This window comes from Solea solea, chromosome 5 (assembly GCF_958295425.1).
Source record: "Solea solea chromosome 5, fSolSol10.1, whole genome shotgun sequence".
Lineage (NCBI taxonomy): Eukaryota > Metazoa > Chordata > Actinopteri > Pleuronectiformes > Soleidae > Solea > Solea solea.
The window spans coordinates 2,580,670-2,594,943 of record NC_081138.1 but is presented as its reverse complement, the minus strand read 5'-3'; the positions used below and the strand labels follow the sequence as shown (position 1 = coordinate 2,594,943).

The window sequence follows — 14,274 nt, the reverse complement described above, 5'->3', positions numbered from 1 at the left end:
AGCGCAGCTCCATCTAATGAATGCATAACGTAACCCCAGCCTCTACTGTAGCGTCTATTCTATGCGCCTTATAATGCAGTGCGCCTTATATATGGACAAAGTTTTAAAATAGGCCATTCATTGAAGGTGCGCCTTATAATCCGGTGCGCCTTATAGTGCGGAAAATACGGTAGTTTAAGACTTTTGTTGCTCATCTCAGTGTTTTCTCTGGGTCTACTGCCAAAAGGAAACATTTTTACAAACTTCCATTCTAGCTATTTACGTAGTTAAAGTAGTTCTTTACGTATAAAGAAGGTGCTGTGGATATTTGTTCTTATTTCTATACATTTTCAATAAATAGGATGAAAGATGTTCAATTGTGCAACGGCTGCTGGAACAAAGCTTCTTTTAGAACACTTTGTTTTACATCCTGGGTCTGTAAACGTCTGTCCAGAGGAGTGAAAATCACTATTTTTGTGGCTGCAAGTCATTGTTTTGTTCATTTATATTGCTAACCACCGTTTCCCTGTCAATCTGTTGTCGATATTTCAAATGCCGTGAGTTTTAGAGGTGGTTCTCTCTCCCTCCACTCACTCGCAAATATTATCCCTGCATTTAAATACTATTGTTTAGTGAGGGGGCATCTGAGGTCAAACCCAGAGGGGGAGGCTGTTGGTGGGGTGAGGGGGGGGGGGGGGATACAAGCTACATTAGCCTGCGCTTCACCTAGAGATCCCACAAATGATCTACTGAGCCTGTCAACTACAGGGTGGGGGTGTGGTTGGCGGCGGGGTAGCAAGTCAGTTAACATGACGAGGGAGCCATACAGATAAATCACAATTCACTCAGGGAGCAGTCACACTCTATGACATATTCACTGGCTGGCTCTACAGCTCATTTGATAACGCTGCTGCCACGCCATTCATTTCTCTGAAGGATGAAAGGGAGGCTGAAAATGTCATCAGCTCACTGAGGCAGCGACGCCCGCGACTCAGAATAAACAGGGAGGGAGGTGCCTCATAATTAATTAAGTTGTTTTTTTTAACCCTGCTACAGCCAGAGAGACATCCCACTATTTTCCAGGGGTCTTTCAATTAGACATGCGTTGTAATTAAATGCTGTGTCACAGTGCTGTTGGAGTTTGCCAGATTTATGTCCCAGGATAAGTTAGTGCCATTCATTATCATGATGGATAGCACGGCGGCATAAAATGAATATTGTTAAGGTCCCTTTAGGAAAGCTGTAGCAGTTTCATAATAATAGAAATATCTCTCATTCTTGTCGGCAGCCTCCATTCAACATCCTAAAACTGTTATATTTCAGACTCAGAGCCTTGCTGTGAAAAGGATCAGTGACCTTAATGTTAACGCAGTGGAACTCAAACGTCTGAAACTTATAATACAGATAATACGGAAGATGCAATGTTCAGACTCAAACAGCAACGGCCTCTCCTCTTTATACAATACAATATCAAAGACAGTGCACTCACCCATCGAGACTGAGGGGGAGAGCGGTTCAGTGTGAGGCCACAGAGACGTCTGGAAACCTGCCTGTAAAACAGAGGTAAACCAGAGACACTCAGACTTTAGATGCACCTTCAGCTCAAACACCACACAGCACAAACAAAGCACTCAGACAAGGTTGTTCCACCCTTTGATGATGAAGTTTTTTTTCTTGTTGTTGGAAAAAATTGCACCAACAATGGCAGACATTTGGGCTTTTTTCACCATTTTATTTCATGCTTGGATGTGGACTCTTTTTTCTATTGCAATTCTGATTTATTGCAAGTTTCTTTTCCTCCTTAAACCAAAATTGACACATTTCCAAAGTCAATGCACCTCACAAATCAGTCAGTCGGACATTTATCTGAACTGAAGGAGACAGTGCTACGTAATGTGTTTGTTTTTAAGTTAACTGCTGTCGACTGCTGCTGCCCCGGCTAATATTAAACTAAATACCATCAGACCAAGAAGAAAAATAGCTTTGACTAGTCAATGTGCAATGAACTAGTGCTGTGAGAAATGATGATACATTTTGAGGTAAATTGGCAACATCTAACTCTTGCCTTTGCAGCAAGAAGACCCGCGTTTGCGATCCTGCCGCTTTCTGCATGGAGTTTGCATGTTCTCCCTGTGTGTGCATGGGTTACTCCCACAGTCTAAATACATGCAATATGGATGTGATGGACTGGTGAGCTGTCCAGGGTGTGGCCCCGCCTATTGCCCCATGTCAGCTGAGATTGGCACAGCTCCCCTCACGACACTCATGTGGAGGATAAAGCTGTAGAAGATGGATGGATGGCAACTTGACAATAACTCATCAAGACATTTAAACATTTAACTAAACCTACATATAATATATATATATATATATATATATATATATATATATATATATATATATATATATATATATATATATATATATATATATATATATATATATATATATATATATATATATATATATTTATACACATACACACACACACACACATATATATACATATACACATATATACACATATATGTATGTATGTATATATATATATATACATACACATATACATATATATGTATATACATATATACGTACATATATACATATAAACATATATACATATAAACATATATACATATACACATACATATATATATATATATATATACATACACACACACATATAAACATATACATATACATATAAACATATATATATATACATATATATATATAGCACATTGACACAGCCGGTGGCAGTGCTCAAAAACGTTAAGACACATCAGAGTGGTATTTTAAGCTGTTACAATTAAAGTGAACCAAAGGCAGTGATTACTTTTTCTATAATGCCTCTTTTATGTGTGTCTATAATTTTGACTTGGCCAGTGGAGGTATGGATAAATAATGTCCTCTTTGCAATCAACGCACACCATGAGTAAGACGTTGCGTAGACTGGGTTAATTTAATATGTGTTCCCCCTAAGTAGGTCAAAGGAAATTTATATCGTAACATAAACATCTGATGTGGTGGTGGTAGTAATGGAGACCAGAATCTTCCCCACTCAGCCTTTTCTGTGGTACTGACTACACGCTGCACTCTTTAGAGGTGAACTGGATTTTTAAGCTCACACACATTACTGCAAGTCCTTTTCTCCTGTCCATATATTTAATCCAGCCATGTAGAGAGTTAACAAAATAATTCTGTTCTCTTCTTAAGGTATATTATGGGGTGGTTGTCCACTGGTGAAAATAGCTGGGTGTCCTTTAGTGCCAGTTAGTAAACTGGAAACCAAACCAAATCAGCACACTCATGTTTATTTATTCCTGAAAATGGAAAACGAAATCAGTCACTCACTCAGACTTACCACCATTTATCCCGAGTTGGGATTGGCCAATCACAAGCTGCTGAAACATTTTTGTCAACAAACTGCTGCTGCTGATGTGGAGAATCGCAATGATGGTATATGTTTGTTACAACTGAAGGTAATGTGTTTCCAGACATTTTTCTGTTGCTCTATGAGCCACTTCAGCTACAGATATACTGTCCCTTGTAGGGCTGCAAATGTTGTGCGTTTTCCTCGACTGATAGTTGATTAAATTATTCAACATATCGGACAATTGTTAATAAATGACAGAAACGCATAAAAACAATGAGACCTGTGCTTGAAAAAGCCACTTGTGTTGCCCCATTGTTAACGTCAGGCTACGGAGAAACACCGATGTCACTGGGATACACGGATTAACACCAGTCAAAAGGAGAGAGGTTGTCACTAAGGAAATGTTTTATTGTGTTTCAGCTGTTGGATATATTTGAAAACTACTGGTTCATAAGGACCAGCACCAATCCTGCAGCAGCACTGTCCTCTGCCCGGGTCACGGTGCTATGAGCCTGTGCAGCTTAGAGGCTGCCTTATCTAGCATTTTTGTTTATTACATTAGTGCTAGGGTTGATATGCGCCCTCTGCTGGCATAAACTCCTAATAGACGAAATTATCCATCCATTTTCAACCACTTTATCCTCACTAAATCAAAAAAAGGGGACATCGTCATTTAACTAATAAATTCTAAATCTGTTAAATTCTTAAAGTTAATGAGTCAATATCATCACTCATTAATATTGTCTTCAAAATTTAAATGTAAGGTTCGTAAGGTTAAAATCCTTGGATTGTTCTTTTTGGTAAAAAATTAAAAAGGTACTCAACCCCAAGTGCAATCCCTGGGTGAAGATGTGCATAAGTAAAATTGACTGCCAGTGATTGCTGTGTGTGCGCAAATTGTAGTTCCAATTGTAATTCTGATGAGCTGTGACATTCTGCAAAACACACGACAACATAAGTGGGATACGTTAAGTGTGAAAAATAAAGGGTAAGGGTTCTTCCTTCACAAAAAATAACAATATTATAAAAAACAATATTAATCAAACGACTGCTCTACAGCACCACTAGTGGTAAATATACCTCTAATGCAATTTGATATGCTTCATGAACATAATACCACAATAAAACCACCTTATTAGTGTTTTCTATCCTTTTTTTGTTCTTGTCATCCAACATCCTGGTTGGATTCCCAATAAAACTGCCGTACACTATAATAGACACGGCCGCTTGGGGTCCGCACAATTAATGTTGTTGTAATTCCCGCTGTCGCGAGGGCAATGAATGTTCCATGTTTGCTTCTTTCTTTTTTTCCATTTACTTGTTTCCTACATGAAGACAGCAATTTACATGGATACATTAATGTAACTGTCATGTTCTATCCAAGAGCACTGAAGCAGAACTGCTAAAAGACAGCCAAGCCACAGCAGTGATGCTCAGGGCGCCAAAGATTGAGCAGCAATGCAGTTAATGGAATTAAGTAAAGAATTCCCCCCATTCACCAAAGCAGAGACAAGAGGGGGAAACAAGAGATTTAAAACTGCATTTAAATAAGCCTTAGCTGGGAATAAATAAATAAAACCAGTTCAATTAGGAGTTCAAAAATCATTTATGAATTTAATGCATAGTGGAAAAGGGGGAAAAAAATGGATGATATAAATTCAGCAGCAAGAGGTTGTTGTGTTAGTTCTCTCTTTGGCTCATTGTTGTCTAAACAAGTGAAGGAGACATTACGATGTCAAACACATTGCTCAGCTAAGTGTTAACACTTCAGACAACATTGCTGCTGCCGTCAGGCTCCTCGTAATGCTGTTATGGTGTAACTGCTGCACTCTGCACTCCGTCTGCGGATTATTTTTATTTCTGAGAACAAGAGGTGGCCAGGGAACTGGCGAGACAGTAAAAAGGGCTTTGGGAGACACAGCAGAGAAACAAGGTCTTGTACTTCTGTATTACATTGCTCAAGATCCACCTCATTTACACCAGGGGATCCAACAGGCACAAGACAACATTAAATAAAAGGTCAGTGTGGTATTTTCTCCTACAACAGTTTACTTACAGCACAGACAAGGCTGTGTGCTATGAAGTTAAAAAACAGCTTTATTGGTAGAAAATGTATGCAAACATAAAACTGCAGTTCCTTCTTATCACAGTAACCTTATAATGTTGATTTCAGGTTTCAAATTCATTGGAAATCTGTGTGAACAAATGTGAAAAGCAAAAGGTGAGTTTAACAAACACCCTAAGCCTCTGCTCAAAAACTGCACACTCATAATGAAATGAAATAAAAATAAAATATGTTTATATAGTCTTGTAGCCTTTAATTCTTTCCTGTTTAGTGCAGTATTCCCCTATTATTCACTAAGTGCTTCTCTGGATCCCCCAATTGGGGGACCTTCACGTTTAATCATTCAGTCAAATTTGACTGATTATAAAAAAATGCTACACATAAAAAAAATGGTATCAATATGATTGGTGACACCACTTTTCTGTCGTAACATTAACTGATCAGCACGGTTGCTCATCATGCTATCACACAGCCATGAAGACCAAAAGGAAAAAGTTGATGTATATAAATCATGTCTCAAATGTATTGTTTGTCTTTATAACTTTTACAGTATTTTGAGAGCAGAACTCTTCCGTTTGCGGCTAATGCAATGACTCTTGTATATGGCACTAAGGGGGGGCCGGGCTTAGCCTAGTAAAAAATGATTTAAAAATATATTTTTAACTATATAACTCCACAGATCACTACTTCATACTTCTCAAGACTTTTTTCCACATTTTCAGCAATTATTATCCAACAGAGCCAATTTTTTCATGGCATTCAGACATTTTTGCAGGTCACAGAAGGAAAAGCACAGGTGTAAATAATCAAATTTAGCTTCGTCATTTGAACTGAACGATGCCATTATACACAAAACACCTGTGCTTTTTCCTACGAAAACATGTTTAAAATATCTGCTGTCGAAAGGTCTATGGGGACTCAAATGTAAATGTGATTAAATTGTTATTTCTTTTTTAATGATCTTTCTTTGTAAAACTTTCAAAAAGAGTATGCAACCATGATGTCACCCATAACAGTTAGACTTTTATCATTTTACAAATCAGACATGTTATTTTGAGGAAGAGCTAAAAATAGTGATTGATTAACTGGCATTATGAATTAAGTGAGAATTACACCAATTGTCCCATAGACTTCCATTCAAACTGCAGATTCGCCCCCTAGTTGCTAATCAAACATCTCATTTCCTGCTTGGCCTCGGAACAGATGCAGAAGACGACAGCCACCACGCAAAGAAAAGAAAATCCATCAGTTTTTAAAGGAAGAGAATTATAAGGAGGTAATTATCACTTACGGTTGAACTCAATTCATTTCTCCTCCTGCACATCCATCTATCAACAACACACAATGTGTCAGGTCTGTAATTTCTTTGTCATTAATAATTCATTATTACCTTCTTCATTAATTCATAATGGTTTTTGAGGTTTGATCCTAATTGCTTGCTATGATTTGGATTTGGATCACTGGCTGTGATCAATTAACTCACTTCTGCAAGCAATCAGTAGCTATTACGATATAAATCAGTGCAAACTGTTAACACTTGCTTTTAATGGCAGACAATGAGGGATTAAGCTTCTCTCGAGTCTCTGCGATACACTGAATATTAGAGTTGACGTGCACCGACCAGGCACAATGTCAAAACCTCTGACAGGTGAAGTGAGTAACACCAATTATGTCATTACAATGACACCTGGGATTCACAGCTGTTACAGTTGATGTGTTGGAATCAGGAACTTTGGCCAAGTGCAACAATCTGAGTGATTCCGACACTGGACGATTTATGAACCGTGAACTGGTTCAGAGCATCTCCATAACAACAGGGTTTTTATAACACTTAAAAACCAAGCTCAAGTGAGGAAAGACGGTGAACCTGCACCTGTGCTGCCAAAGGCACACACGGCACATTAGGGAGTAAAAGCTGGCGCTGTTTTCCAGTCCCAGAGAAAAACTACTGCAGCAAAAACATCAGTGTTTCCTGAAGAGAAAAGTAAAAATTTCATCATGTGGAGAAATCTTTTTTAATTCCTGTAGAGACTTCCACACTGTTGAGAAAAACATTGTTCTACAGCAAAAACTGAGATGTGCCGAGTATGTTCAATAAAAAAGTGGGAATTAGTTTAAAAGAAGGGAATAAAAATTTCAACTTAATTCAACATGTTTTTTGTCTTAGAAGAAAGTTTTTCTCATGTTCAGAAATACAGAAAATATAGAAAATAATTTCGTGTCAACAAATATGTTATTCAATTTTTCTCGATTAAACGAGAACTGTTTGGTCTGCAAATGTCAATCACTGTTTACCAAACCTGGACAATGATGATGTTCTTTTGTCTGTAAAACAACATTATTTTTGTTTTAATGATTTCTTTCTTTTCACATGGCGCAAATAAAACAGAAAACATGCACATTTAAGACGCTGAAAAATCAGAGAACTTGTTTTAATTATTCAAGATGGATCAATTTAATCATCGATTCATCTAATAATTCATCAAGTGTGATACCTTATCACCCTTGTGTTCACTGTAACATGCACAGCCTTAAATGACAGACTCCTTGATACAATATAGAGGGGGGGAAAAAGACAGTAAAAAGAAGCCTGTATCATCCAATTTAAAATGAGGCTCTTTGAACACCTCACTTAAATGTAATTTAGTGTTTTATGTGAGATGTATTCAAGATCAACTATAATAAACAAAGCTTACTTTCTCCATGAAATCCAATAAAAGTGAGTGCATGTCACAGAGCTCCTGACAGCCATGACTTCAAACGCGTACGGTTGGAGATGAATGCGCGCGTACGAGGGTGGAGGGCATGATTAGCAGCCCACTTGGCTTCTCTCCCTGTCACGTGTGCTGTATATACATAGCATCAGTCACCTCCTCATCACCTAATTAACTCCTTCACCTTTACACAACAAAGTAGCATCTACTTCAAGCTGCTCCGGCTGACTGATCTGACACAAATGCTTTATGAGTATTTGGGAATGAAAGATGATTTTTGAAGATGCAACACACATTCCTAATCGTCATCAAACGCCTCAACGGCTATTTCTTTTTTAAGATGATTAAAGCTGCTGGTGCATTTGGGAGGCTTACCTGACCCAACTGCTAGCAATTTCAAATAAAACTGCCAAGTGCAGGGTATACGTGTAAAACCCCCCCACACACACACACACACACACACACACACAGAGAGAGAGAGAAACAGACGGACTGGCTAAGCTTTGTCTTCACACTTGCATCAGTCCTGCAGCAGGTGAAACTTCAACAAATTATAGCCCGAGGCCAGCCTTTGCTGCTCAGTGTTCAATGCTGCTCGATGCCGTCTGCCTGCATTTTGAGAGAGTCCAGGTTTCTCTTATAGAGAGATTTTCCTTATTCAGCAGGTACAGCACGCGTTCCACATTATTTACATAACACAACACTTTTTTTCCTGACATTTTCTAAACATTTTGTTGATTTTCAAAGTTCTGTTTGGTGCTTTATATGTTGGCACTGTACATGGATGTATGGCTTTCCTGTGTCCCACGCAACGGGGATGAAACCTCAGTTAAGACCACAGGATGACACGTGCCACATAATACAACAATTCAGTAATAAAAAATGTGGATTTAAACACATGAAACAGTGCATATACACTTCATTGATATACACTGAATCGTCTGCACAGCTCTATTGATTATACTGACATTTTTGACAAAACGTCGATTCATCCTACCTCCAAATGTTTAGTTCATTATGTCAAAATGTAAACATTTCACAGCTCCTTAACCTTGTTTCAAAAAGAAAAAGGTGTTGAATATTGTCTACCGTGTTTTATTATTTCTACTTTATCTTTACTTTATCCCTGCTTCACTGACAAAAGAAACACAAAAGGCCTTGAATCCTCTCTCTGTTGTAATGCATGGTATGTTTTCCCATAAGTGACTGAGGACAGGACTCATCCCGTCATCTTACGCCCGCCCCACACTAGATGGTAATTAGCCTGGATTTCGGTCCCAATCTGTGTCTTCTGACAATCGCGAGTGCTTTCCTGCTTTAGGCTGAACTGAATAGATGATCTGACCAAATGATCCTGCAGTGTGAGCGGTTAACAGACACGATTTCTATTAAACATGTTGGATATTTACGACTGAACACAACTGGGGCGTGAGCAGAACCCAACAATAATCAATGAGAGCGAGTCGTTTACAACAGTAACTTGTACAAGCCAAGTTGATTCCATCTTCCAACGGCTATTAACAGGCTGCGTCCATGTCTGTTTATATTCTGAAGTCGTAAAATCATGCACGTTTCTGTGAGGATTAAAACATTGAAAATGGGTTACAATGGGTTCGTTGGGTCTGTGGTCTCTCCCCCACGTTTTTAAAATCAAGTCAGTATTGAAAATCCTCTCGTGTGAGTCTGCCTCACACAAACACACAAACAGACAGCCGAGCAGAGAGACAGTCAGTGAACCAGGTGAAGTTGAGGTGATCCAGACGGCACCTGAGCCGCCTGAAAACCTGAAAAAAATCCCTGCTCAACACTAAGAAATTCAGTGTGATGAGTTTTATTCATTTAAGGTGTTTAATTGAGACAGGGAGCCCGATCCGTGACGATGAAAATAATTAATAATTAACAATTAACAGACTTCCATGAGCCTTGACTCGTGACGGGACACACAAAGACACCAGAAGGTGAGGTTAAAGAATTAAAGTCCTGAGCAGAAAGTCAGCATCCTCAGATTTGCTGTTTATTGCTGCAGCAGTGTGCAGCTGCATATTTACAATAGGATAGAGATAAAAACAATCTAACGCTAATAGCTGATGACAGAAGTTTGCTTTGTATTATTTACATAGCACATAGGTGAGAGTGTGCATTGTGTTTGAGCGTGTGTGTGTGTGTTGGTGTAGGCTCGGGGGTCTTTATGGGTTATGTGGGTGATCGAGACCTGATTTCATTCTCTAAGTGTCTAGGATCTGCTTGGCATGCTCTGCATCTCTCTTTGCCCTGCTATAGGCTCTGCTGGCTATAGCTTGTGGCGCTCCCGGTGGAGTAAGCTCTTTCCACTAACAAAATGCAAAATACAAAATTAATAAAAACACCCTTTGAAACTGACAAATACGCCTCAGGCAAACTATCGGCCCGCCGGCTGCTTAAAATTTAATCAGTATTTTTTTCTTTATTTATTTATTTTCCATGGCCATGCTCATCTTTTTAATAACATGTTGCTGAGACTGTCTGTATACAAAGTTTTCCTCTGTCAAGAATTACATAGAGCCTGTCAGTTCATGGTCTCTCTCTCCCTCGGGGGGTTTACACAAAATAAGCAAAGCAGATTTGTGGGGTTTTTTTCTCACAACTTTAGTCCTTGTCCTCTCTCCGAAACTGTTTTTGTTTTCTTTAGTCCTCGTGTGTGTGTGTGTGTGTGTGTCACAGTGACCTCTATCTTTAAAGGGGCAGAATGATGACGTAGAAACTGACTCATGTTGTGCCGGAATTCCCTCGCATTGTGTTTGAGCCGCGAATCAAACTGAACCCGCGCTGCTGATTAAAATGGCAGAATTGTTGATGCTGGAAAAGTAACACTGAATTCCCTAATAACTCTCCCATACTGATTTAATATTCATGCGCTCATTTATAATTTAATTATATTAACACAGGGTTTGAGTGTGAGTGATGACAGACTGTCAAACCCTCATCTAAGTGTCAATCACGCTCTCCGGCTGCATCCTCATCTTGACAGTAATAGAACAAAGAGATAATAAGCAGAGAGCTGCCAGCACATCCACACGCTGGAGTTTACCATTTTTATAGCACTATGTTTTTATTTGAGGAGCAACTGCATTGTTTCTATACCAGTTTATTAGGTACACGTGTTCAACTGCAACGTGGTCAAGACGACCTTGCTGAAGTCCAAAAACAAGCATCAGAATAAGAAAGAAAGGCTGTCGAGCGAAAACGACTTGTTGATGCCAGAGGTCAGAGGAACATGGCCAGAGTGGTTTGAAATGATAGAAAGAAACAGTAACTCAAGTAACCACAGCAACAAAAGTATGAAGATCATCTCTAAACAGCAGCAGAAGACCACACCAGGTCTCATTCCTGACACTTCTTCAATCACTTCAGACTGCCAGGTAAGGAAGATGAACCCAGAGTAAGGGGCTAATGATTCTGAAGTATCGACAGAAACTGTGCAACATCTAAATCATACACAAATCATTCTGTTTCCTACAAATTATTGTGTTACAATAGTGCTTATGTCATATGACTATTTTGGACCAAATGGTCACACAAAGTTATCTAACAAATATTCACCCTCCAGTCAGATCAGGTGACAACTATGGTTATAGCAAGTGAGGAAAACACCTAAAAGCAATTTTTCTGACAGATACCAAGGATGCAACTTGAATTAGAATGTGGCATAGTGGCTAGCATTGTTGCCTCACAGCAAGAAGGTCACCAGTTTAAATCCCGGTTCAACCAAGAGTTTGCATGTTCTCCCAATGTGTGCGTAGTTTTTCTCCGGTTACTCCTTTTTTCTACCATAGTCCAAAAACATGAATACGTTAATTGGACATTGTAAATGTGAGAGTGAATGGTTGTTTGTGTGTGTGTGTTGGCCCTGTGATTGTGACTGGTGACCTGTCCAGGATGTGACCCCACCTATCGCCTGATGTGGAGGATAAAGTGGTAGACAATGAATAAATGAATATTCTACTGCAAGGATGAGAACCTGAAGACAACAGACTGCTACATTGGAAATAAAGTACAAACCCCGGCTCAGATGAGCGTTATCGTCTGGTTTATTGCAGCCTTTGCAATTCACTAATTGTGTTGCTTGAAGCTGCGATTTTGATTTGAAATCAATTCAAACAACACTGATGCAACACTGTTCAGTTGGAATTGTGCGATCTGACAACTGAGTATTGCGTTAGTTCAGTAGGTCACAAAGTCAAGTTCAGCCGAGTTAGCTTATTCTATTCTATTCATTCATTTGCCAAAAATCATATTTAAGCTGTTGTATCGTGACTCCTCTTTTTGTTTCACTCCCACCCCAGCAGGTCAAAATCACGTCAAATCACGTCAAATCACATCAAATCAATGCCATGTGTTGTTCATTGACGCCTCCTTTGTTTTGTGCCGTCTTTCTGTGAGGTAGTGTGGCATGAACAGCTCTCGGCTCAGTCTAACTTACATATTATGTAAGTTAGAGGGCAGGGATGTCACAGATGTCACAAATCTGTATATTAGTAGACTTTGATTCGTAACTGAAAGAGAAAGGTGCACATGTTCATTTGGTCTTGTTTGACAAACCAATGTAATGGCTGCCATGCAGTATTATCTATCAGAACATTTCTTTCATCAATCTCTTCACCTCTCACTATGCGTGGTTTTACCTTGCCGAAAAATGAAAAAGGGATCATGAAACACACTTGGTGTCGGTGCATTAAATACAATCCAATTTACAGAATCCTAAATGGAAAAAAAATTCTGCTTTCACACAAACACTGAACACATTTATTTCCTTTTCAAATCTATAGTGAATAGAGATAAAAAAAATATATATTTTTTTTGCAGTGTGTCATGTTGAATTATACCCTGAAGGACGCCAGTCTCTTGTTCTTACACATAAGTGAATCTGAATCTGAGATAAATTCCCCCTGGCAGGTTTTTCTCCTCTGTGTAAAAAGCTTCCAGTTTTGTGCTGCTGCCTCTTCCCCTTCTTACTTTCTTAGTTATTAATTAAGATCATGAGAGTCGACGCTTTCAGCCGAGCACGGGCTCAAGACAAGAAATGCTTGAACTTCTTTGCCATAAATATTAACAAGCAATATATTATGCATATTATTCTTTAAATACCACATAAAACGTGTTTTTTTGTGACTAAATCTCAATTTTGCATATGCTTTTAAGTAATATACATTAAATAATAATTACCATTAAATTGATGGCAGAGGCAGCTTTGGTACTGTCAATCATATTTGTGCAAACCCCCACTGACACTTTCTGTCTCACTTCACTTCCAGCTGCCAAGCCATCATTGTTCACGCCAGCGTCTCAGAGTGCAGCAGAATCAGCACATACTGTACTCCCCTGCACTTTCCTGTCCTTACACTTACTACGCATTATTAAGGTCATTAAATGCACTGTAGATATTTTTTCTAACCTGAATATGAAAGTACTGCAATATTCACCATGTCGGCACGATGTGGGAAGAGCTGGAAGATTGGAAGATGACGGGGGGGGGGGGGGGCAAAGGTCCTTCCTGCGAGGGAATTGATGGACTTGGGGGGAGCGATCCGGAAACACAGCATTCAAATTATAATGACTTTTTATTTGTGCATACAGGAGCTAGTAAGATTAGATTTCTGGAATCTTCTCCAGCCATTTATCTAATAATTAATCAGCTGATCTGCCTTAAAAAAACAAAAATGGCTGACTGTAATTATTAAGTTAATTCAAATTAAAGCTAACCGGTAAATGAAAACAACTTAATTACTTTAATTTAGATGAACTCAACGGATTTGGGTGTTACTTAAGTAATGTAACCATTTTCTTTTTTCATTGAACTTATTTTTGCAAATTTACAATGTTTGTTCTAAGAAACAACACTTTTTATTTTCTTCTTCCAAAAGGTTTTCATGTATTTAATATAGAGTACAATAATTTAATTTTAAATATATAATTTGGACACAATTTTTATTTAATTTAAGCAAATTTGTGCATCATTTATTAGAATTAAACATATTTTGTCAGATGGAAGGGGGAAAAGAAAATCAGCCAAAGAAATTGACAATATATCCTGTATATATAGATATATATATATATATACATATGAGTAATTGGCTGACTCATGTAGGTCATCCTCTAACTGA

General features: G+C 38.5%; 1 long non-coding RNA gene across 1 annotated transcript in view; it reads right to left on the bottom strand.

Moving 5' to 3' along the window:
• Positions 1–14,274, bottom strand: part of LOC131459316 (uncharacterized) — a 233,381-nt gene that overhangs the window by 186,681 nt on the left and 32,426 nt on the right. The window contains exon 3 of the long non-coding RNA XR_009240235.1: positions 1,469–1,529. This is a non-coding gene — a long non-coding RNA (uncharacterized LOC131459316). The remainder of the gene's footprint in view (positions 1–1,468; positions 1,530–14,274) is intronic.